Genomic DNA, 26,175 nt, shown 5'->3' with positions numbered 1-26,175 from the left:
TCTGGGTTAGGGCTGGGTTATGCCCGCATCTGGCTCATGATTTAGTCTTCTCCGCACACTTGTTGGCCAGATCCTGGGTTTTTTCGGGATTGAATCACGTAGTAATGTGTCACCACATTGAAACAGTCAATTAAACCGGGTTTCGATCAATATTTTACAGCATAAAACCGGTTAGGTCCGGGTTATGTCCGGGTTATGCCCGCATCTGGCTCATGATTTTGCCTTTTCCGCATTCTTGTTGGCCAGATCCTTGGTGTTCGCTGGCTTGAATCACGTAGTAATGTGGTACCACACTGAAACAGGCTATTAAACCTGGTTTCGATCAATATTTTAAAGGATAAAACCGGTTAGGTCTGTGTTAGGTCTGGGCTATACCCGCATCTGGCTCATGATTTTGCCATCTGCGCATACTTGTTGGCCAGATCCTGGGTTTTTTTCGGGTTTAAATCACGTAGTAGTGTGGTACCACACTGAAACAGTCAATTAAACCAGGTTTCGATCCACAATTTAGAGCATACCACCGGTTAGGTCTGGGTTAGGGCTGGGTTATGCCCGCATCTGGCTCATGATTTAGTCTTCATCGCACACTTGTTGGCCAGATTCTGGGTTTTTTCGGGTTTGAATGACGTAGTAATGTGGTACCACACTGAAACGGTCAATTAAACATGGTTTCGATCCACATTTTAGAGCATACCACCGGTTAGGTCTGGGTTAGGGCTGGGTTATGCCCGCATCTGGCTCATGATTTAGTCTTCTTCGCACACTTGTTGGCCAGATCCTGGGTTTTTTCGGGTTTCAATCACGTGGTAATGTGGCACCACATTGAAACAGTCAATTAAACCGGGTTGCGATCAATATTTTACAGCATAAAACCGGTTAGGTCCGGGTTATGTCCGGGTTATGCCCGCATCTGGCTCATGATTTTGCCTTTTCCGCATTCTTGTTGGCCAGATCCTGGGATTTTCGGGTTTAAATCACGCAGTAATGTGGTACCACACTGAAACAGGCTATTATTCCTGGTTTCGATCAATATTTTAGAGGATAAAACCGGTTAGGTCTGGGTTAGGTCTAGGCTATACCCGCATCTGGCTCATGGTTTTGCCTTCTGCGCATACTTGTTGGCCAGATCCTGGGTTTTTTCGGGTTTAAATCACGTAGTAATGTGGTACCACACTGAAACAGTCAATTAAACCAGGTTTCGATCCACAATTTAGAGCATACCACCGGTTAGGTCTGGGTTAGGGCTGGGTTATGCCCGCATCTGGCTCATGATTTAGTCTTCTCCGCACACTTGTTGGCCAGATCCTGGGTTTTTTCGGGTTTGAATCACGTAGTAATGTGGTACCACATTGAAACAGTCATTTAAACCGGGTTTCGATCCACATTATAGAGCATACCACCGGTTAGGTCCGGGTTATGTCCGGTTTATGCCCGCATCTGGCTCATCATTTTGCCTTTTCCGCATTCTTGTTGGCCAGATCCTTGGTTTTATCTAGTTTGAATCACGTAGTAATGTGGTACCACACTGAAGCAGGCTATTAAACCTGGTTTCGATCAATATTTTAGTCGGTAACAACGGTTAGGTCCGGGTTAGGTCTGGGTTATGCCCGCATATGGCTCATGATTTTGCCATCTTCGCATACTTGTTGGCCAGATCCTGGGTTTTCTCGGGTTTGAATCACATAGTAATGTGGTACCACACTAAAACAGTCAATTAAACCTGGTTTCGATCCACATTATAGAGCATACCACCGGTTAGGTCTGGGTTAGGGCTGGGTTATGCCCGCATCTGGCTCATGATTTAGTCTTCTTCGCACACTTGTTGGCCAGATCCTGGGTTTTTTCGGGTTTGAATCACGTAGTAATGTGGTACCACATTCAAACAGTCAATTAAACCGGGTTTCGATCAATATTTTAGAGGCTAAAACCGGTTAGGTGTGGGTTAGGTCTGGGTTATGCCCGCATCTAGCTCATGATTTTGCCTTTTCCGCATTCTTGTTGGCCAGATCCTGGGTTTTCTCGGGTTTGAATCACATAGTAATGTGGTACCACACTAAAACAGTCAATTAAACCTGGTTTCGATCCACATTATAGAGCATACCACCGGTTAGTTCTGGGTTAGGGCTGGGTTATGCCCGCATCTGGCACATGATATTGCCTTCTTCGCATTCTTGTGGGCCAGATCCTGGGTTTTTTCGGGTTTGAATCACGTAGTAATGTGTTTCCACATTGAAACAGTCAATTAAACCGGGTTTCGATCAATGTTTTACAGCATAAAACCGGTTAGGTCCGGGTTATGTCCGGGTTATGCTCGCATCTGGCTCATGATTTTGCCTTTTCCGCATTCTTGTTGGCCAGATCCTGGGATTTTCGGGTTTAAATCACGCAGTAATGTGGTACCACACTGAAATAGTCAATTATACCAGGTTTCGATCCACAATTTAGAGCATACCACCGGTTAGGTCTGGGTTAGGGCTGGGTTATGCCCGCATCTGGCTCATGATTTAGTCTTCTTCGCACACTTGTTGGCCAGATCCTGGGTTTTTTCGGGTTTCAATCACGTGGTAATGTGGTACCACATTGAAACAGTCAATTAAACCTGGTTTCGATCAATATTTTAGTCGGTAACACCGGTTTGGTCTGGGTTATGTCTGGGTTATGCCAGCGTCAGGCTTATGATATTGCCTTCTTCGCATTCTTGTGGGCCAGATCCTGGGTCTTTTCGGGTTTGAATCACGTAGTAAAGTGTTACCACATTGAAACAGTCAATTAAACCGGGTTTCGATCAATATTTTACAGGATAAAACCGGTTAGGTCCGGGTTATGTCCGGTTTACGCCCGCATCTGGCTCATGATTTTGCCTTTTCCGCATTCTTGTTGGCCAGATCCTTGGTATTCTCTGGTTTGAATCACGTAGTAATGTGGTACCACACTGAAGCAGGCTATTAAACCTGGTTTCGATCAATATTTTAGTCGGTAACACCGGTTTGGTCTGGGTTATGTCTGGGTTATGCCAGCATCAGGCTCATGATATTGCCTTCTTCGCATTCTTGTGGGCCAGATCCTGGGTTTTTTCGGGATTGAATCACGTAGTAATGTGGTACCACATAGAAACAGTCAATTAAACCTGGTTTCGATCAATATTTTAGTCGGTAACACCGGTTTGGTCTGGGTTTTGTCTGGGTTATGCCAGCATCAGGCTCATGATATTGCCTTCTTCGCATTCTTGTGGGCCAGATCCTGGGTTTTTTCGGGATTGAATCACGTAGTAATGTGTCACCACATTGAAACAGTCAATTAAACCGGGTTCCGATCAATATTTTACAGCATAAAACCGGTTAGGCCCGGCTTATGTCCGGGTTATGCCCGCATCTGGCTCATGATTTTGCCTTTTCCGCATTCTTGTTGGCCAGATCCTTGGTGTTCGCTGGCTTGAATCACGTAGTAATGTGGTACCACACTGAAACAGGCTATTAAACCTGGTTTCGATCAATATTTTGGAGGATAAAACCGGTTAGGTCTGCGTTAGGTCTGGGCTATACCCGCATCTGGCTCATGATTTTGCCTTCTGCGCATACTTGTTGGCCAGATCCTGGGTTTTTTCGGGTTTAAATCACGTAGTAATGTGGTACCACACTGAAACAGTCAATTAAACCAGGTTTCGATCCACAATTTAGAGCATACCACCGGTTAGGTCTGGGTTAGGGCTGGGTTATGCCCGCATCTGGCTCATGAGTTAGTCTTCTTCGCACACTTGTTGGCCAGATTCTGGGTTTTTTCGGGTTTGAATCACGTAGTCATGTGGTACCACACTGAAACGGTCAATTAAACATGGTATCGATCCACATTTTAGAGCATACCACCGGTTAGGTCTGGGTTAGGGCTGGGTTATGCCCGCATCTGGCTCATGATTTAGTCTTCTTCGCACACTTGTTGGCCAGATCCTGGGTTTTTTCGGGTTTCAATCACGTGGTAATGTGGCACCACATTGAAACAGTCCATTAAACCGTGTTTCGATAAATATTTTAGAGGATATCACCGGTTAGGTCTGGGTTATGTCCGGGTTATGCCCGCATCTGGCTCATCATTTCGCCTTTTCCGCATTCTTGATGGCCAGATCCTTGGTTTTATCTGGTTTGAATCACGTAGTAAAGTGGTACCACACTGAAACAGACACTTAAACCTGGTTTCGATGAATATTTTGGAGGCTAAAACCGGTTAGGTGTGGGTTAGGTCTGGGTTATGTCCTCATCTTGCTCAAGATTTTGCCTTCTTCGCACACTTGTTGGCCAGATCCTGGGTTTTTTTCGGGTTTCAATCACGTGGTAATGTGGTACCACATTGAAACAGACAATTAAACCGTGTTTCGATCAATATTTTAGAGGATAAAACCGCTTAGGTCTGGGTTATGTCCGGGTTATGCCCGCATCTGGCTCATGATTTTGCCTTTCCCGCATTCTTGATGGCCATATCCTTGGTTTTATCTGGTTTGAATCACGTAGTAAAGTGGTACCACCCTGATACAGACAATTAAACCAGGTTTCCATGAATATTTTGGAGGCTAAAACCGGTTAGGTGTGGGTTAGGTCTGGGTTATGCCCGCATCTGGCTCATGATTTTGCCTTTTCCGCATTCTTGTTGGCCAGATTCTTGGTAATTTCTGGTTTGAATCACGTAGTAATGTGGTACCACACTGAAGCAGGCTATTAAACCTGGTTTCGATCAATATTGTAGTCGGTAACAACGGATAGATCTGGGTTTGGTCTGGGTTATGCCCGCATCTGGATCCAAATTTTGTCTTCTTTGCATACTTGTTGGCAAGATCTTGGGTTTTTTCGAGTATGAATCACGTAGTAATGTGGTACCACACAGTAGCAGTCAATTAAACCTGGCTTCGGTCAGTATTTTAGTCGGTAACAACGGTTACGTCTGGGTTAGACCTGGATTATGCCCGCATTTTGATCATGATTTTGCCTGTTCCGCATTCTTGTTGGCCAGATCCTTGGTATTCTCTTGATTTAATCACGTAGTAATGTGGTACCACACTTAAACAGGCTATTAAACCTGGTTTCGTAGAATATTTTGGAGGCTAAAACCGGTTAGGTGTGGGTTAGGTCTGGGTTATGCCCGCATCTGGCTCATGATTTTGCCTTTTCCGCATTCTTGTTGGCCAGATCCTGGGTTTTTTCGGGTTTGAATCACATTGTAATGTGGTACCACACTAAAACAGTCAATTAAACCTGGTTTCGATCCCCATTATAGAGCATACCACCGGCTATGTCTGGGTTAGGGCTGGGTTATGCCCACATCTGGCTCATGATTTAGTCTTCTTCGCACACTTGTTGGCCAGATCCTGGGTTTTTTCGGGTTTCAATCACGTGGTAATGTGGCACCACATTGAAACAGTCAATTAAACCTGGTTTCGATCAATATTTTTGAGGATAACACCGGTTAGGCCTGGGTTAGGTCCGGGTTATGCCCGCATCTGGCTCATCATTTTGCCTTTTCCGCATTCTTGTTGGCCAGATCCTGGGTTTTATCTGGTTCGAATCACGTAGTAATGTGGTACCACACTGAAAGAGACAATTAAACCTGGTTTCGATGAATATTTTGGTGGCTAAAACAGGTTAGGTGTGGGTTATGTCTGGGTTATGCCCGCATCTGGCTCATGATTTTACCTTTTCCGCATACTTGTTGGCCAGATCCTTGGTATTCTCTGGTTTGAATCACGTAGTAATGTGGTACCACACTGAAGCAGACTATTAAACCTGGTTTCGATCAATATTTTAGTCGGTAACAACGGATAGATCTGGGTTAGGTCTGGTTTAGGGCCGGGTTATGCCCGCATCTGGCACATGATTTTGTCTTCTTCGCACACTTGTTGGCCAGATCCTGGGTTTTTTTCGGGTTTCAATCACGTGGTAATGTGGTACCACATTGAAACAGTCAATTAAACCTGGTTTCGATCAATATTTTAGTCGGTAACACCGGTTTGGTCTGGGTTATGTCTGGGTTATGCCAGCATCAGGCTCATAATATTGCCTTCTTCGCATTCTTGTGGACCAGATCCTGGGTTTTTTCGGGTTTGAATCACGTAGTAATGTGTTACCACATTGAAACAGTCAATTAAACCGGGTTTCGACCAATATTTTATAGCATAAAACCGGTTAGGTCCGGGTTATGTCCGGGTTATGCCCGCATCTGGCTCATGATTTAGCCTTTTCCGCATTCTTGTTGGCCAGATCCTTGGTGTTCGCTGGTTTGAATCACGTAGTAATGTGGTACCACACTGAAACAGGCTATTAAACCTGGTTTCGATCAATATTTTAGAGGATAAAACCGGTTAGGTCTGGGTTAGGTCTGGGCTATACCCGCATCTGGCTCATGATTTTGCCTTCTGCGCATACTTGTTGGCCAGATCCCGGGTTTTTTCGGGTTTAAATCACGTAGTAATGTGGTACCACACTGAAAGAGACAATTAAACCTGGTTTCGATGAATATTTTGGTGGCTAAAACAGGTTAGGCGTGGGTTAGGTCTGGGTTATGCCCGCATCTGGCTCATCATTTTGCCTTTTTCGCATTCTTGTGGGCCAGATCCTGGGTTTTTTCGGGTTTGAATCACGTAGTAATGTGGTACCACACTGATACGGTCAATTAAACATGGTTTCGATCCACATTATAGAGCATACCACCGGTTAGGTCTGGGTTAGGGCTTGGTTATGCCCGCATCTGGCTCATGATTTAGTCTTCTTCGTACACTTGTTGGCCAGATCCTGGGTTTTTTCGGGTTTCAATCACGTGGTAATGTGGCACCACATTGAAACAGTCAGTTAAACCTGGTTTCGATCAATATTTTTGAGGATAACACCGGTTAGGTCTGGGTTAGGTCCGGGTTATGCCCGCATCTGGCTCATCATTTTGCCTTTTCCGCATTCTTGATGGCCAGATCCTTGGTTTTATCTGGTTTGAATCACGCAGTAATATGGTACCACACTGAAACAGGCTATTAAACCTGGTTTCGATCAATATTTTAGAGGATAAAGCCGGTTAGGTCCGGGTTAGGTCTGGGTTATGCCCGCATCTGGCTCATGATTTTGCCATCTTCGCATACTTGTTGGCCTGATCCTAGGTTTTTTCGGGTTTGAATCACGTAGTAAAGTGGTACCACACTGAAACAGACAATTAAACCTGTTTTCGATGAATATTTTGGTGGCTAAAACAGGTTAGGTGTGGGTTAGGTCTGGGTTATGCCCGCATCTGGCTCATGATTTTGCCTTTTCCGCATTCTTGTTGGCCAGATCCTTGGTATTCTCTGGTTTGAATCACGTAGTAATGTGGTACCACACTCAAGCAGGCTATTAAACCTGGTTTCGATCAATATTTTAGTCGGTAACAACGGATAGATCTGGGTTAGGTCTGGGTTAGGGCTGGGTTATGCCCGCATCTGGCACATGATTTTGTCTTCTTCGCACACTTGTTGGCCAGATCCTGGGTTTTTTTCGGGTTTCAATCACGTGGTAATGTGGTACCACATTGAAACAGTCAATTAAACCTGGTTTCGATCAATATTTTAGTCGGTAACACCGGTTTGGTCTGGGTTATGTCTGGGTTATGCCAGCATCAGGCTCATGATATTGCCTTCTTCGCATTCTTGTGGGCCAGATCCTGGGTTTTTTCGGGTTTGAATCACGTAGTAATGTGTTACCACATTGAAACACTCAATTAAACCGGGTTTCGATCAATATTTTACAGCATAAAACCGGTTAGGTCCGGGTTATGTCCGGGTTATGCCCGCATCTGGCTCATGATTTTGCCTTTTCCGCATTCTTGTTGGCCAGATCCTTGGTGTTCGCTGGTTTGAATCACGTAGTAATGTGGTACCACACTGAAACAGGCTATTAAACCTGGTTTCGATCAATATTTTAGAGGATAAAACCGGTTAGGTCTGGGTTAGGTCTGGGCTATACCCGCATCTGTCTCATGATTTTGCCTTCTGCGCATACTTGTTGGCCAGATCCTGGGTTTTTTCGGGTTTAAATCACGTAGTAATGTGGTATCACACTGAAACAGTCAATTAAACCGGGTTTCGATCAATATTTTAGAGGATAAAACCGCTTAGGTCTGGGTTATCTCCGGGTTATGCCCGCATCTGGCTCATCATTTTGCCTTTTCCGCATTCTTGTTGGCCAGATTCTTGGTTTTATCTGGTTTGAATCACGTAGTAATATGGTACCACACTGAAGCAGGCTATTAAACCTGGTTTCGATCAATATTGTAGTCGGTAACAACGGATAGATCTGGGTTAGGTCTGGGTTATGCCCGCATCTGGATCCTAATTTTGTCTTCTTTGCATACTTGTTGGCAGGATCTTGGGTTTTTTCGAGTATGAATCACGTAGTAATGTGGTACCACACAGTAGCAGTCAATTAAACCTGGCTTCGGTCAGTATTTTAGCCGGTAACACCGGTTACGTCTGGGTTAGGTCTGGATTATGCCCGCATTTTGCTCATGATTTTGCCTGTTCCGCATTCTTGTTGGCCAGATCCTTGGTATTCTCTTGATTTAATCACGTAGTAATGTGGTTCCACACTGAAACAGGCTATTAAACCTGGTTTCGATCAATATTTTAGTCGGTAACAACGGATAGATCTGGGTTAGGTCTGGGTTAGGGCTGGGTTATGCCAGCATCTGGCACATGATTTTGTCTTCTTCGCACACTTGTTGGCCAGATCCTGTGTTTTTTTCGGGTTTCAATCACGTGGTAATGTGGTACCACATTGAAACAGGCAATTAAACCGGGTTTCGATCAATATTTTAGAGGATAAAACCGGTTAGGTCTGGGCTATGTCCGGGTTATGCCCGCATCTGGCTCATCATTTTGCCTTTTCCGCAATCTTGATGGCCAGATCCTTGGTTTTATCTGGTTTGAATCACGTAGTAATATGGTACCACACTGAAACAGGCTATTAAACCTGGTTTCGATCAATATTTTAGAGGATAAAACCGGTTAGGTCCGGGTTAGGTCTGGGTTATGCCCGCATCTGGCTCATGATTTTGCCATATGCGCATACTTGTTGGCCTTATCCTAGGTTTTTTCGGGTTTGAATCACGTAGTAAAGTGGTACCACACTGAAACAGACAATTAAACCTGGTTTCGATGATTATTTTGGTGGCTAAAACAGGTTAGGTGTGGGTTAGGCCTGGGTTATGCCCGCATCTGGCTCATGATTTTGCCTTTTCCGCATTCTTGTTGGCCAGATCCTTGGTATTCTCTGGTTTGAATCACGTAGTAATGTGGTACCACACTGAAGCAGGCTATTAAACCTGGTTTCGATCAATATTTTAGTCGGTAACAACGGATAGATCTGGGTTAGGTCTGGGTTAGGGCTGGGTTATGCCCGCATCTGGCACATGATTTTGTCTTCTTCGCACACTTGTTGGCCAGATCCTGGGTTATTTTCGGGTTTCAATCACGTGGTAATGTGGTACCACATTGAAACAGTCAATTAAACCTGGTTTCGATCAATATTTTAGTCGGTAACACCGGTTTGGTCTGGGTTATGTCTGGGTTATGCCAGCATCAGGCTCATGATATTGCCTTCTTCGCATTCTTGTGGGCCAGATCCTGGGTTTTGGGGTTTGAATCACGTAGTAATGTGTTACCACATTGAAACAGTCAATTAAACCGGGTTTCGATCAATATTTTACAGCATAAAACCGGTTAGGTCCGGGTTATGTCCGAGATATGCCCGCATCTGGCTCATGATTTTGCCTTTTCCGCATTCTTGTTGGCCAGATCCTTGGTGTTCGCTGGTTTGAATCACATAGTAATGTGGTACCACACTAAAACAGTCAATTAAACCTGGTTTCGATCCACATTATAGAGCATACCACCGGCTAGGTCTGGGTTAGGGCTGGGTTATGCCCGCATCTGGCTCATGATTTTGTCTTCTTCGCACACTTGTTGGCCAGATCCTGGGTTTTCTCGGGTTTCAATCACGTGGTAATGTGGTACCACATTGAAACAGTCAATTAAACCTGGTTTCGATCAATATTTTAGTCGGTGACACCGGTTTGGTCTGGGTTAAGTCTGGGTTATGCCAGCATCAGGCTCATGATATTGCATTCTTCGCATTCTTGTGGGCCAGATCCTGGGTTTTTTCGGGTTTGAATCACGTAGTAATGTGGTACCACACTGAAACGGTCAATAAAACATGGTTTCGATCCACATTATAGAGCAAATCACCGGTTAGGTCTGGGTTAGGGCAGGGTTATGCCCGCATCTGGCTCATGATTTAGTATTCTTCGCACACTTGTTGGCCAGATCCTGGGTTTTTTCGGGTTTCACTCACGTGGTAATGTGGCACCACATTGAAACAGTCAATTAAACCTGGTTTCGATCAATATTTTTGAGGATAACACCGGTTAGGTCTGGGTTAGGTCCGGGTTATGCCCGCATCTGGCTCATCATTTTGCCTTTTCCGCATTCTTGATGGCCAGATCCTTGGTTTTATCTGGTTTGAATCAAGTAGTAATATGGTACCACACTGAAACAGGCTATTAAACCTGGTTTCGATCAATATTTTAGAGGATAAAACCGGTTAGGTCCGGGTTAGGTCTGGGTTATGCCCGCAACTGGCTCATGATTTTGCCATCTTCGCATACTTGTTGGCCTGATCCTAGGTTTTTTCGGGTTTGAATCACGTAGTAAAGTGGTACCACACTGAAACAGACAATTAAACCTGGTTTCGATGAATATTTTGGTGGCTAAAACAGGTTAGGTGTGGGTTAGGTCTGGGTTATGCCCGCATCTGGCTCATGATTTTGCCTTTTCCGCATTCTTGTTGGCCAGATCCTTGGTATTCTCTGGTGTGAATCACGTAGTAATGTGGTACACACTGAAGCAGGCTATTAAACCTGGTTTCGAACAATATTTTAGTCGGTAACAACGGATAGATCTGGCTTAGGTCCGGGTTAGGGCTGGGTTATGCCCGCATCTGGCACATGGTTTTGTCTTCTTCGCACACTTGTTGGCCAGATCCTGGGTTTTTTTCGGGTTTCAATCACGTGGTAATGTGGTACCACATTGAATCAGTCAATTAAACCTGGTTTCGATCAATATTTTAGTCGGTAACACCGGTTTGGTCTGGGTTATGTCTGGGTTATGCCAGCATCAGGCTCATGATATTGCCTTCTTCGCATTCTTGTTGGCCAGATCCTGGGTTTTGGGGTTTGAATCACGTAGTAATGTGTTACCACATTGAAACAGTCAATTAAACCGGGTTTCGATCAATATTTTACAGCATAAAACCGGTTAGGTCCGGGTTATGTCCGGGATATGCCCGCATCTGGCTCATGATTTTGCCTTTTCCGCATTCTTGTTGGCCAGATCCTTGGTGTTCGCTGGTTTGAATCACATAGTAATGTGGTACCACACTAAAACAGTCAATTAAACCTGGTTTCGATCCACATTATAGAGCATACCATTGGCTAGGTCTGGGTTAGGGCTGGGTTATGCCCGCATCTGGCTCATGATTTTGTCTTCTTCGCACACTTGTTGGCCAGATCCTGGGTTTTTTCGGGTTTCAATCACGTGGTAATGTGGTACCACATTGAAACAGTCAATTAAACCTGGTTTCGATCAATATTTTAGTCGGTAACACCGGTTTGGTCTGGGTTATGTCTGGGTTATGCCAGCATCAGGCTCATGATATTGCCTTCTTCGCATTCTTGTGGGCCAGATCCTGGGTTTTTTCGGGTTTGAATCACGTAGTAATGTAGTACCACACTGAAACGGTCAATAAAACATGGTTTCGATCCACATTATAGAGCATATCACCGGTTAGGTCTGGGTTAGGGCTGGGTTATGCCCGCATCTGGCTCATGATTTAGTATTCTTCGCACACTTGTTGGCCAGATCCTGGGTTTTTTCGGGTTTCAATCACGTGGTAATGTGGCACCACATTGAAACAGTCAATTAAACCTGGTTTCGATCAATATTTTTGAGGATAACACCGGTTAGGTCTGGGTTAGGTCCGGGTTATGCCCGCATCTGGCTCATCATTTTGCCTTTTCCGCATTCTTGATGGCCAGATCCTTGGTTTTATCTGGTTTGAATCACGTAGTAATATGGTACCACACTGAAACAGGCTATTAAACCTGGTTTCGATCAATATTTTAGAGGATAAAACCGGTTAGGTCCGGGTTAGGTCTGGGTTATGCCCGCATCTGGCTCATGATTTTGCCATCTTCGCATACTTGTTGGCCTGATCCTAGGTTTTTTCGGGTTTGAATCACGTAGTAAAGTGGTACCACACTGAAACAGACAATTAAACCTGGTTTCGATGAATATTTTGGTGGCTAAAACAGGTTAGGTGTGGGTTAGGTCTGGGTTATGCCCGCATCTGGCTCATGATTTTGCCTTTTCCGCATTCTTGTTGGCCAGATCCTTGGTATTCTCTGGTGTGAATCACGTAGTAATGTGGTACACACTGAAGCAGGCTATTAAACCTGGTTTCGATCAATATTTTAGTCGGTAACAACGGATAGATCTGGGTTAGGTCCGAGTTAGGGCTGGGTTATGCCCGCATCTGGCACATGATTTTGTCTTCTTCGCACACTTGTTGGCCAGATCCTGGATTTTTTTCGGGTTTCAATCACGTGGTAATGTGGTACCACATTGAAACAGTCAATTAAACCTGGTTTCGATCAATATTTTAGTCGGTAACACCGGTTTGGTCTGGGTTATGTCTGGGTTATGCCAGCATCAGGCTCATGATATTGCCTTCTTCGCATTCTTGTTGGCCAGATCCTGGGTTTTGGGGTTTGAATCACGTAGTAATGTGTTACCACATTGAAACAGTCAATTAAACCGGGTTTCGATCAATATTTTACAGCATAAAACCGGTTAGGTCCGGGTTATGTCCGGGATATGCCCGCATCTGGCTCATGATTTTGCCTTTTCCGCATTCTTGTTGGCCAGATCCTTGGTGTTCGCTGGTTTGAATCACATAGTAATGTGGTACCACACTAAAACAGTCAATTAAACCTGGTTTCGATCCACATTATAGAGCATACCATTGGCTAGGTCTGGGTTAGGGCTGGGTTATGCCCGCATCTGGCTCATGATTTTGTCTTCTTCGCACACTTGTTGGCCAGATCCTGGGTTTTTTCGGGTTTCAATCACGTGGTAATGTGGTACCACTTTGAAACAGTCAATTAAACCTGGTTTCGATCAATATTTTAGTCGGTAACACCGGTTTGGTCTGGGTTATGTCTGGGTTATGCCAGCATCAGGCTCATGATATTGCCTTCTTCGCATTCTTGTGGGCCAGATCCTGGGTTTTTTCGGGTTTGAATCACGTAGTAATGTAGTACCACACTGAAACGGTCAATAAAACATGGTTTCGATCCACATTATAGAGCATATCACCGGTTAGGTCTGGGTTAGGGCTGGGTTATGCCCGCATCTGGCTCATGATTTAGTATTCTTCGCACACTTGTTGGCCAGATCCTGGGTTTTTTCGTGTTTCAATCACGTGGTAATGTGGCACCACATTGAAACGGTCAATTAAACCTGGTTTCGATCAATATTTTTGAGGATAACACCGGTTAGGTCTGGGTTAGGTCCGGGTTATGCCCGCATCTGGCTCATCATTTTGCCTTTTCCGCATTCTTGATGGCCAGATCCTTGGTTTTATCTGGTTTGAATCACGTAGTAATATGGTACCACACTGAAACAGGCTATTAAACCTGGTTTCGATCAATATTTTAGAGGATAAAACCGGTTAGGTCCGGGTTAGGTCTGGGTTATGCCCGCATCTGGCTCATGATTTTGCCATCTTCGCATACTTGTTGGCCTGATCCTAGGTTTTTTCGGGTTTGAATCACGTAGTAAAGTGGTACCACACTGAAACAGACAATTAAACCTGGTTTCGATGAATATTTTGGTGGCTAAAACAGGTTAGGTGTGGGTTAGGTCTGGGTTATGCCCGCATCTGGCTCATGATTTTGCCTTTTCCGCATTCTTGTTGGCCAGATCCTTGGTATTCTCTGGTGTGAATCACGTAGTAATGTGGTACACACTGAAGCAGGCTATTAAACCTGGTTTCGATCAATATTTTAGTCGGTAACAACGGATAGATCTGGGTTAGGTCCGAGTTAGGGCTGGGTTATGCCCGCATCTGGCACATGATTTTGTCTTCTTCGCACACTTGTTGGCCAGATCCTGGATTTTTTTCGGGTTTCAATCACGTGGTAATGTGGTACCACATTGAAACAGTCAATTAAACCTGGTTTCGATCAATATTTTAGTCGGTAACACCGGTTTGGTCTGGGTTATGTCTGGGTTATGCCAGCATCAGGCTCATGATATTGCCTTCTTCGCATTCTTGTTGGCCAGATCCTGGGTTTTGGGGTTTGAATCACGTAGTAATGTGTTACCACATTGAAACAGTCAATTAAACCGGGTTTCGATCAATATTTTACAGCATAAAACCGGTTAGGTCCGGGTTATGTCCGGGATATGCCCGCATCTGGCTCATGATTTTGCCTTTTCCGCATTCTTGTTGGCCAGATCCTTGGTGTTCGCTGGTTTGAATCACATAGTAATGTGGTACCACACTAAAACAGTCAATTAAACCTGGTTTCGATCCACATTATAGAGCATACCATTGGCTAGGTCTGGGTTAGGGCTGGGTTATGCCCGCATCTGGCTCATGATTTTGTCTTCTTCGCACACTTGTTGGCCAGATCCTGGGTTTTTTCGGGTTTCAATCACGTGGTAATGTGGTACCACATTGAAACAGTCAATTAAACCTGGTTTCGATCAATATTTTAGTCGGTAACACCGGTTTGGTCTGGGTTATGTCTGGGTTATGCCAGCATCAGGCTCATGATATTGCCTTCTTCGCATTCTTGTGGGCCAGATCCTGGGTTTTTTCGGGTTTGAATCACGTAGTAATGTAGTACCACACTGAAACGGTCAATAAAACATGGTTTCGATCCACATTATAGAGCATATCACCGGTTAGGTCTGGGTTAGGGCTGGGTTATGCCCGCATCTGGCTCATGATTTAGTATTCTTCGCACACTTGTTGGCCAGATCCTGGGTTTTTTCGTGTTTCAATCACGTGGTAATGTGGCACCACATTGAAACAGTCAATTAAACCTGGTTTCGATCAATATTTTTGAGGATAACACCGGTTAGGTCTGGGTTAGGTCCGGGTTATGCCCGCATCTGGCTCATCATTTTGCCTTTTCCGCATTCTTGATGGCCAGATCCTTGGTTTTATCTGGTTTGAATCACGTAGTAATATGGTACCACACTGAAACAGGCTATTAAACCTGGTTTCGATCAATATTTTAGAGGATAAAACCGGTTAGGTCCGGGTTAGGTCTGGGTTATGCCAGCATCAGGCTCATGATATTGCCTTCTTCGCATTCTTGTGGGCCAGATCCTGGGTTTTTTCGGGTTTGAATCACGTAGTAATGTAGTACCACACTGAAACGGTCAATAAAACATGGTTTCGATCCACATTATAGAGCATAAAACCGGTTAGGTCCGGGTTATGTCCGGGATATGCCCGCATCTGGCTCATGATTTTGCCTTTTCCGCATTCTTGTTGGCCAGATCCTTGGTGTTCGCTGGTTTGAATCACATAGTAATGTGGTACCACTTTAAAACAGTCAATTAAACCTGGTTTCGATCCACATTAAAGAGCATACCACTGGCTAGGTCTGGGTTAGGGCTGGGTTATGCCCGCATCTGGCTCATGATTTTGTCTTCTTCGCACACTTGTTGGCCAGATCCTGGGTTTTTTCGGGTTTCAATCACGTGGTAATGTGGTACCACATTGAAACAGTCAATTAAACCTGGTTTCGATCAATATTTTAGTCGGTAACACCGGTTTGGTCTGGGTTATGTCTGGGTTATGCCAGCATCAGGCTCATGATATTGCCTTTTTCGCATTCTTGTGGGCCAGATCCTGGGTTTTTTCGGGTTTGAATCACGTAGTAATGTGGTACCACACTGAAACGGTCAATAAAACATGGTTTCGATCCACATTATAGAGCATATCACCGGTTAGGTCTGGGTTAGGGCTGGGTTATGCCCGCATCTGGCTCATGATTTAGTCTTCTTCGCACACTTGTTGGCCAGATCCTGGGTTTTTTCGGGTTTCAATCACGTGGTAATGTGGCACCACATTGAAACAGTCAATTAAACCTGGTTTCGATCAATATTTTTGAGGATAACACCGGTTAGGTCTGGGTTAGGTCCGGGTTATGCCCGCATCTGGCTCATCATTTTGCCTTTTCCGCATTCTTGATGGCCAGATCCTTGGTTTTATCTGGTTTGAATCACGTAGTAATATGGTACCACACTGAAACAGGCTATTAAACCTGGTTTCGATCAATATTTTAGAGGATAAAACCGGTTAGGTCCGGGTTAGGTCTGGGTTATGCCCGCATCTGGCTCATGATTTTGCCATCTTCGCATACTTGTTGGCCTGATCCTAGGTTTTTTCGGGTTTGAATCACGTAGTAAAGTGGTACCACACTGAAACAGTCAATTAAGCCAGGTTTCGATGAATATTTTGCAGGCTAAAACCGGTTAGGTCTGGGTTAGGTCTGGGTTATGTCCCCATCTGGCTCATGATTTTGCCTTCCTCGCACACTTGTTGGCCAGATCCTGGGTTTTTTTCGGGTTTCAATCACGTGGTAATGTGGTACCACATTGAAACAGTCAATTAAACCTGGTTTCGATCAATATTTTAGTCGGTAACACCGGTTTGGTCTGGGTTATGTCTGGGTTATGCCAGCATCAGGCTCATGATATTGCCTTCTTCGCATTCTTGTGGGCCAGATCCTGGGTTTTTTCGGGTTTGAATCACGTAGTAATGTAGTACCACACTGAAACGGTCAATAAAACATGGTTTCGATCCACATTATAGAGCATAAAACCGGTTAGGTCCGGGTTATGTCCGGGATATGCCCGCATCTGGCTCATGATTTTGCCTTTTCCGCATTCTTGTTGGCCAGATCCTTGGTGTTCGCTGGTTTGAATCACATAGTAATGTGGTACCACTTTAAAACAGTCAATTAAACCTGGTTTCGATCCACATTAAAGAGCATACCACTGGCTAGGTCTGGGTTAGGGCTGGGTTATGCCCGCATCTGGCTCATGATTTTGTCTTCTTCGCACACTTGTTGGCCAGATCCTGGGTTTTTTCGGGTTTCAATCACGTGGTAATGTGGTACCACATTGAAACAGTCAATTAAACCTGGTTTCGATCAATATTTTAGTCGGTAACACCGGTTTGGTCTGGGTTATGTCTGGGTTATGCCAGCATCAGGCTCATGATATTGCCTTTTTCGCATTCTTGTGGGCCAGATCCTGGGTTTTTTCGGGTTTGAATCACGTAGTAATGTGGTACCACACTGAAACGGTCAATAAAACATGGTTTCGATCCACATTATAGAGCATATCACCGGTTAGGTCTGGGTTAGGGCTGGGTTATGCCCGCATCTGGCTCATGATTTAGTCTTCTTCGCACACTTGTTGGCCAGATCCTGGGTTTTTTCGGGTTTCAATCAGGTGGTAATGTGGCACCACATTGAAACAGTCAATTAAACCTGGTTTCGATCAATATTTTTGAGGATAACACCGGTTTGGTCTGGGTTAGGTCCGGGTTATGCCCGCATCTGGCTCATCATTTTGCCTTTTCCGCATTCTTGATGGCCAGATCCTTGTTTTTATCAGGTTTGAATCACGTAGTAATATGGTACCACACTGAAACAGGCTATTAAACCTGGTTTCGATCAATATTTTAGAGGATAAAACCGGTTAGGTCCGGGTTAGGTCTGGGTTATGCCCGCATCTGGCTCATGATTTTGCCATCTTCGCATACTTGTTGGCCTGATCCTAGGTTTTTTCGGGTTTGAATCACGTAGTAAAGTGGTACCACACTGAAACAGGCTATTAAACCTGGTTTCGATGAATATTTTGGTGGTTAAAACAGGTTAGGTGTGGGTTAGGTCTGGGTTATGCCCGCATCTGGCTCATGATTTTGCCTTTTCCGCATTCTTGTTGGCCAGATCCTTGGTATTCTCTGGTTTAAATCACGTAGTAATATGGTACCACACTGAAGCAGGCTATTAAACCTGGTTTCGATCAATATTTTAGTCGGTAACAACGGATAGATCTGGGTTAGGTCTGGGTTAGGGCTGCGTTATGCCCGCATCTGGCACATGATTTTGTCTTCTTCGCACACTTGTTGGCCAGATCCTGGGTTTTTTTCGGGTTTCAATCACGTGGTAATGTGGTACCACATTGAAACAGTCAATTAAACCGGGTTTCGATCAATATTTTAGAGGATAAAGCCGGTTAGGTCTGGGTTATGTCCGGGTTATGCCCGCATCTGGCTCATCATTTTGCCTTTTCCGCATTCTTGATGGCCAGATCCTTGGTTTTATCTGGCTTGAATCACGTAGTAAAGGGGAACCACACTGAAGCAGACAATTCAACCTGGTTTCGATGAATATTTTGGCGGCTAAAACCGGTTAGGTGTGGGTTAGGTCTGGGTTATGCCCGCATCTGGCTCATGATTTTGCCTTTTCCGCATTCTTGTTGGCCAGATCCTTGGTATTCTCTGGTTTGAATCACGTAGTAATGTGGTACCACACTGAAACAGGCTATTAAACCTGGTTTCGATCAATATTTTAGTCGGTAACACCGGATAGATCTGGGTTAGGTCTGGGTTAGGGCTGGGTTATGCCCGCATCTGGCACATGATTTTGTCTTCTTCGCATACTTGTTGGCCAGATCCTGGGTTTTTTCGGGTTTCAATCACGTGGTAATGCGGTACCAGATTGAAACAGTCAATTAAACCTGGTTTCGATCCACAATTTAGAGCATACCACCGGTTAGGTCTGGGTTATGTCCGGGTTATGCCCGCATCTGGCTCATCATTTTGCCTTTTCCGCATTCTTGTTGGCCAGATCCTTGGTTTTATCTGGCTTGAATCACGTAGTAAAGGGGAACCACTCTGAAGCAGACAATTAAACCTGGTTTCGATGAATATTTTGGCGGCTAAAACCGGTTAGGTGTGGGTTAGGTCTGGGTTATGCCCGCATCTGGCTCATGATTTTGCCTTTTCCGCATTCTTGTTGGCCAGATCCTTGGTATTCTCTGGTTTGAATCACGTAGTAATGTGGTACCACACTGAAACAGGCTATTAAACCTGGTTTCGATCAATATTTTAGTCGGTAACACCGGTTTGGTCTGGGTTATGTCTGGGTTATGCCAGCATCAGGCTCATGATATTGCCTTCTTCGCATACTTGTTGGCCAGATCCTGCGTTTTTTGGGATTGTATCACGTGGTAATGTGGCTCCACATTGAAACAGTCAACTAACCGCGTTTCGATCAATATTTTACAGGCTAAAACCGGTTAGGTCCGGGTTATGTCCGGGTTATGCCCGCATCTGGCTCATGATTTTGCCTTTTCCGCATTCTTGTGGGCCAGATCCTTGGTGTTCTCTGGTTTGAATCGCGTAGTAATGTGGTACCACACTGAAACAGACTATTAAACCTGGTTTCGATCAATATTTTAGAGGATAAAACCGGTTAGGTCTGGGTTAGGGCTGGGTTATGCCCGCATCTGGCTCATGATTTTGTTTCTTCGCACACTTGATGGCCAGATCCTGGGTTTTTTTCGGGTTTCAATCACGTGGTAATGTGGTACCACATTGAAACAGTCAATTAAACCTGGTTTCGATCAATATTTTAGTCGGTAACACCGGTTTGGTCTGGGTTATGTCTGGGTTATGCCAGCATCAGGCTCATGATATTGCCTTTTCCGCATTCTTGTTGGCCAGATCCTTGGTGTTCTCTGGTTTGAATCACGTAGTAATGTGGTACCACACTGAAACAGGCTATTAAACCTGGTTTCGATCAATATTTTAGAGGATAAAACCGGTTAGGTCTGGGTTAGGGCTGGGTTATGCCCGCATCTGGCTCATGATTTTGTCTTCTTCGCACACTTGTTGGCCAGATCCTGGGTTTTTTTCGGGTTTCAATCATTTGGTAATGTGGTACCATATTGAAACAGTCAATTAAACCTGGTTTCGATCAATATTTTAGTCGGTAACACCGGTTTGGTCTGGGTTATGTCTGGGTTATGCCAGCTTCAGGCTCATGATATTGCCTTTTTCGCTTTCTTGTGGGACAGATCCTGGGTTTTTTCGGGTTTGAATCACGTAGTAATGTGGTACCACACTGAAACGGTCAATTAAACATGGTTTCGATCCACATTATAGAGCATACCACCGGTTAGGTCTGGGTTAGGGCTGGGTTATGCCCGCATCTGGCTCATGATTTAGCCTTCTTCGCACACTTGTTGGCCAGATCCTGGGTTTTTTCGGGTTTCAATCAGGTGGTAATGTGGCACCACATTGAAACAGTCAATTAAACCTGGTTTCGATCAATATTTTTGAGGATAACACCGGTTAGGTCTGGGTTAGGTCCGGGTTATGCCCGCATCTGGCTCATCATTTTGCCTTTTCCGCATTCTTGATGGCCAGATCCTTGGTTTTATCTGGTTTGAATCACGTAGTAATATGGTACCACACTCAAACAGTCAATTAAACCTGGTTTCGATCCACATTATAGAGCATACCAACGGCTAGGTCTGGGTTAGGGCTGGGTTATGCCCGCATCTGGCTCATGATATTGCCTTCTTCGCATACTTGTTGGCCAGATCCTGGGTTTTTTCGGGTTTGAATCACGTGGTAATGTGGCACCACATTGAAACAGTCAATTAAACCGGGTTTCGATCAATATTTTAGAGGATATCACCGGTTAGGTCTGGGTTAGGTCTGGGTTAGGTCTGGGTTATGTCCGCATCTGGCTCATAATTTTGCCTTCTTCGCACACTTGTTGGCCAGACCCTGGGTTTTTTTCGGGTTTCAATCACGTGGTAATGTGGTACCACATTGAAACAGTCAATTAAACCGGGTTTCGATCAATATTTTAGAGGATAAAACCGGTTAGGTCTGGGTTAGGTCTGGGCTATACCCGCATCTGGCACATGATTTTGCCTTCTGCGCATACTTGTTGGCCAGATCCTGGGTTTTATCGGGTTTGAATCACGTAGTAATGTGGTACCACACTGAAACAGTCAATTAAACCTGGTTTCGATCCACAATTGAGAGCATACCACCGGTTAGGTCTGGGTTAGGGCTGGGTTATGCCCGCATCTGGCTCATGATTTTATCTTCTTCGCACACTTGATGGCCAGATCCTGGGTTTTTTTCGGGTTTCAATCACGTGGTAATGTGGTACCACATTGAAACAGTCAATTAAACCTGGTTTCGATCAATATTTTAGTCGGTAACACCGGTTTGGTCTGGGTTATGTCTGGGTTATGCCAGCATCAGGCTCATGATATTGCCTTCTTCGCATTCTTGTGGGCCAGATCCTGGGGTTTTTCAAGTTTGAATCACGTAGTAATGTGTTACCACATTGAAGCAGTCAATTAAACCGCGTTTCGATCAATATTTTACAGGATAAAACCGGTTAGGTCTGGGTTAGGTCTGGGCTATACCCGCATCTGGCTCATGATTTAGTCTTCTTCGCACACTTGCTGGCCAGATCCTGGGTTTTTTCGGGTTTGAATCACGTAGTAAAGTGGTACCACACTGATACAGACAATTAAACCAGGTTTCGATGAATATTTTCGATGCTAAAACCGGTTAGGTGTGGGTTAGGTCTGGGTTATGCCCGCATCTGGCTCATGATTTTGCCTTTTCCGCATTTTTGTTGGCCAGATTCATGGTAATTTCTGGTTTGAATCGCGTAGTAATGTGGTTCCACACTGAAGCAGGCTATTAAACCTGGTTTCGATCAATATTGTAGTCGGTAACAACGGATAGATCTGGGTTAGGTCTGGGTTATGCCCGCATCTGGCTCCTAATTTTGTCTTCTTTGCATACTTGTTGGCAAGATCTTGGGTTTTTTCGAGTATGAATCACGTAGTAATGTGGTACCACACAGTAGCAGTCAATTAAACCTGGCTTCGGTCAGTATTTTAGTCGGTAACACCGGTTACGTCTGGGTTAGGTCTGGATTATGCGCGCATTTTGCTCATGATTTTGCCTGTTCCGCATTCTTGTTGGCCAGATCCTTGGTATTCTCTTGATTTAATCACGTAGTAATGTGGTACCACACTTAAACAGGCTATTAAACCTGGTTTCGATCAATATTTTAGTCTGTAACAACGGTTAGGTCCGGGTAAGGTCTGGGTTATGCCCGCATCTGGCTCATGATTTTGCCATCTTCGCATACTTGATGGCCAGATCCTGGGTTTTTTCGGGTTTGAATCACGTAGTAAAGTGGTACCACACTGAAACAGACAATTAAACCTGGTTTCGATGAATATTTTGGAGGCTAAAACCGGTTAGGTGTGGGTTATGTCTGGTTTATGCCCGCATCTGGCTCATGATTTTGCCTTTTCCGCATTCTTGTTGGCCAGATCCTGGGTTTTTTCGGGTTTGAATCACATAGTAATGTGGTACCACACTAAAACAGTCAATTAAACCTGGTTTCGATCAATATTTTAGAGGATAAAACCGGTTAGGTCCGGGTTAGGTCTGAGTTATGCCCGCATCTGGCTCATGATTTTGCCATCTTTGCATACTTGTTGGCCAGATCCTAGGTTTTTTCGGGTTTGAATCACGTAGTAAAGTGGTACCACACTGAAACAGACAATTAAACCTGGTTTCGATGAATATTTTGGTGGCTAAAACAGGTTAGGTGTGGGTTAGGTCTGGGTTATGCCCGCATCTGGCTCATGATTTTGCCTTTTCCGCATTCTTGTTGGCCAGATCCTTGGTATTCTCTGGTTTGAATCACGTAGTAATGTGGTACCACACTGACGCAGGCTATTAAACCTGGTTTCGATCAATATTTTAGTCGGTAACAACGGATAGATCTGGGTTAGGTCTGGGTTAGCGCTGGGTTATGCTCGCATCTGGCACATGATTTTGTCTTCTTCGCACACTTGTTGGCCAGATCCTGGGTTTTTTTCGGGTTTCAATCACGTGGTAATGTGGTACCACATTGAAACAGTCAATTAAACCGGGTTTCGATCAATATTTTAGAGGATAAAACCGGTTAGGTCTGGGTTACGTCCGGGTTGTGCCCGCATCAGGCTCATCATTTTGCCTTTTCCGCATTCTTGATGGCCAGATCCTTGGTTTTATCTGGTTTGAATCACGTAGTAATGTGGTACCACACTGAAGCAGGCTATTAAACCTGGTTTCGATCAATATTTTAGTCGGTAACACCGGTTTGGTCTGGGTTATGTCTGGGTTATGCCAGCATCAGGCTCATGATATTGCCTTTTCCGCATTCTTGTTGGCCAGATCCTTGGTGTTCTCTGGTTTGAATCACGTAGTAATGTGGTACCACACTGAAACAGGCTATTAAACCTGGTTTCGATCAATATTTTAGAGGATAAAACCGGTTAGGTCTGGGTTAGGGCTGGGTTATGCCCGCATCTGGCTCATGATTTTGTCTTCTTCGCACACTTGTTGGCCAGATCCTGGGTTTTTTCGGGTTTCAATCAGGTGGTAATGTGGCACCACATTGAAACAGTCAATTAAACCTGGTTTCGATCAATATTTTTGAGGATAACACCGGTTAGGTCTGGGTTAGGTCCGGGTTATGCCCGCATCTGGCTCATCATTTTGCCTTTTCCGCATTCTTGATGGCCAGATCCTTGGTTTTATCTGGTTTGAATCACGTAGTAATATGGTACCACACTGAAACAGGCTATTAAACCTGGTTTCGATCAATATTTTAGAGGATAAAACCGGTTAGGTCCGGGTTAGGTCTGGGTTATGCCCGCATCTGGCTCATGATTTTGCCATCTTTGCATACTTGTTGGCCTGATCGTAGGTTTTTTCGGGTTTGAATCACGTAGTAAAGTGGTACCACACTGAAACAGACAATTAAACCTGGTTTCGATGAATATTTTGGTGGCTAAAACAGGTTAGGTGTGGGTTAGGTCTGGGTTATGCCCGCATCTGGCTCATGATTTTGCCTTTTCCGCATTCTTGTTGGCCAGATCCTTGGTATTCTCTGGTTTGAATCACGTAGTAATGTGGTACCACACTGAAGCAGGCTATTAAACCTGGTTTCGATCAATATTCTAGTCGGTAAGAACGGATAGATCTGGGTTAGGTCTGGGTTAGGGCTGGGTTATGCTCGCATCTGGCACATGATTTTGTCTTCTTCGCACACTTGTTGGCCAGATCCTGGGTTTTTTTCGGGTTTCAATCACGTGGTAATGTGGTACCACATTGAAACAGTCAATTAAACCGGGTTTCGATCAATATTTTAGAGGATAAAACCGGTTAGGTCTGGGTTATGTCCGGGTTATGCCCGCATCTGGCTCATCATTTTGCCTTTTCCGCATTCTTGATGGCCAGATCCTTGGTTTTATCTGGTTTGAATCACGTAGTAATGTGGTACCACACTGAAGCAGGCTATTAAACCTGGTTTCGATCAATATTTTAGCCGGTAACACCGGTTTGGTCTGGGTTATGTCTGGGTTATGCCAGCTTCAGGCTCATGATATTGCCTTTTTCGCTTTCTTGTGGGACAGATCCTGGGTTTTTTCGGGTTTGAATCACGTAGTAATGTGGTACCACACTGAAACGGTCAATTAAACATGGTTTCGATCCACATTATAGAGCATACCACCGGTTAGGTCTGGGTTAGGGCTGGGTTATGCCCGCATCTGGCTCATGATTTAGCCTTCTTCGCACACTTGTTGGCCAGATCCTGGGTTTTTTCGGGTTTCAATCAGGTGGTAATGTGGCACCACATTGAAACAGTCAATTAAACCTGGTTTCGATCAATATTTTTGAGGATAACACCGGTTAGGTCTGGGTTAGGTCCGGGTTATGCCCGCATCTGGCTCATCATTTTGCCTTTTCCGCATTCTTGATGGCCAGATCCTTGGTTTTATCTGGTTTGAATCACGTAGTAATATGGTACCACACTGAAACAGGCTATTAAACCTGGTTTCGATCAATATTTTAGAGGATAAAACCGGTTAGGTCCGGGTTAGGTCTGGGTTATGCCCGCATCTGGCTCATGATTTTGCCATCTTTGCATACTTGTTGGCCTGATCCTAGGTTTTTTCGGGTTTGAATCACGTAGTAAAGTGGTACCACACTCAAACAGTCAATTAAACCTGGTTTCGATCCACATTATAGAGCATACCAACGGCTAGGTCTGGGTTAGGGCTGGGTTATGCCCGCATCTGGCTCATGATTTTGCCTTTTCCGCATTCTTGTTGGCCAGATCCTTGGTATTCTCTGGTTTGAATCACGTAGTAATGTGGTACCACACTGAAGCAGGCTATTAAACCTGGTTTCGATCAATATTTTAGTCGGTAACAACGGATAGATCTGGGTTAGGTCTGGGTTATGGCTGGGTTATGCTCGCATCTGGCACATGATTTTGCCTTCTTCGCACACTTGTTGGCCAGATCCTGGGTTTTTTTGGGGTTTCAATCACGTGGTAATGTGGTACCACATTGAAACAGTCAATTAAACCGGGTTTCGATCAATATTTTAGAGGATAAAACCGGTTAGGTCTGGGTTATGTCCGGGTTATGCCCGCATCTGGCTCATCATTTTGCCTTTTCCGCATTCTTGATGGCCAGATCCTTGGTTTTATCTGGTTTGAATCACGTAGTAATGTGGTACCACACTGAAGCAGGCTATTAAACCTGGTTTCGATCAATATTTTAGTCGGTAACAACGGTTAGGTCCGGGTTAGGTCTGGGTTGTGCCCGCATCTGGCTCATGATTTTGCCATCTTCGCATACTTGTTGGCCAGATCCTGGGTTTTTTCGGGTTTCAATCACGTGGTATGCGGTACCACATTGAAACAGTCAATTAAACCGGGTTTCGATCAATATTTTAGAGGATAAAACCGGTTAGGTCTGGGTTATGTCCGGGTTATGCCCGCATCTGGCTCATCATTTTGCCTTTTCCGCATTCTTGATGGCCAGATCCTTGGTTTTATCTGGTTTGAATCACGTAGTAATATGGTACCATACTGAAACAGGCTATTAAACCTGGTTTCGATCAATATTTTAGA

The sequence above is a fragment of the Colletes latitarsis genome, chromosome 1 (genome assembly GCF_051014445.1).
Source record: "Colletes latitarsis isolate SP2378_abdomen chromosome 1, iyColLati1, whole genome shotgun sequence".
Taxonomy (NCBI): domain Eukaryota; kingdom Metazoa; phylum Arthropoda; class Insecta; order Hymenoptera; family Colletidae; genus Colletes; species Colletes latitarsis.
Note: the sequence above shows the minus strand (reverse complement) of the source record.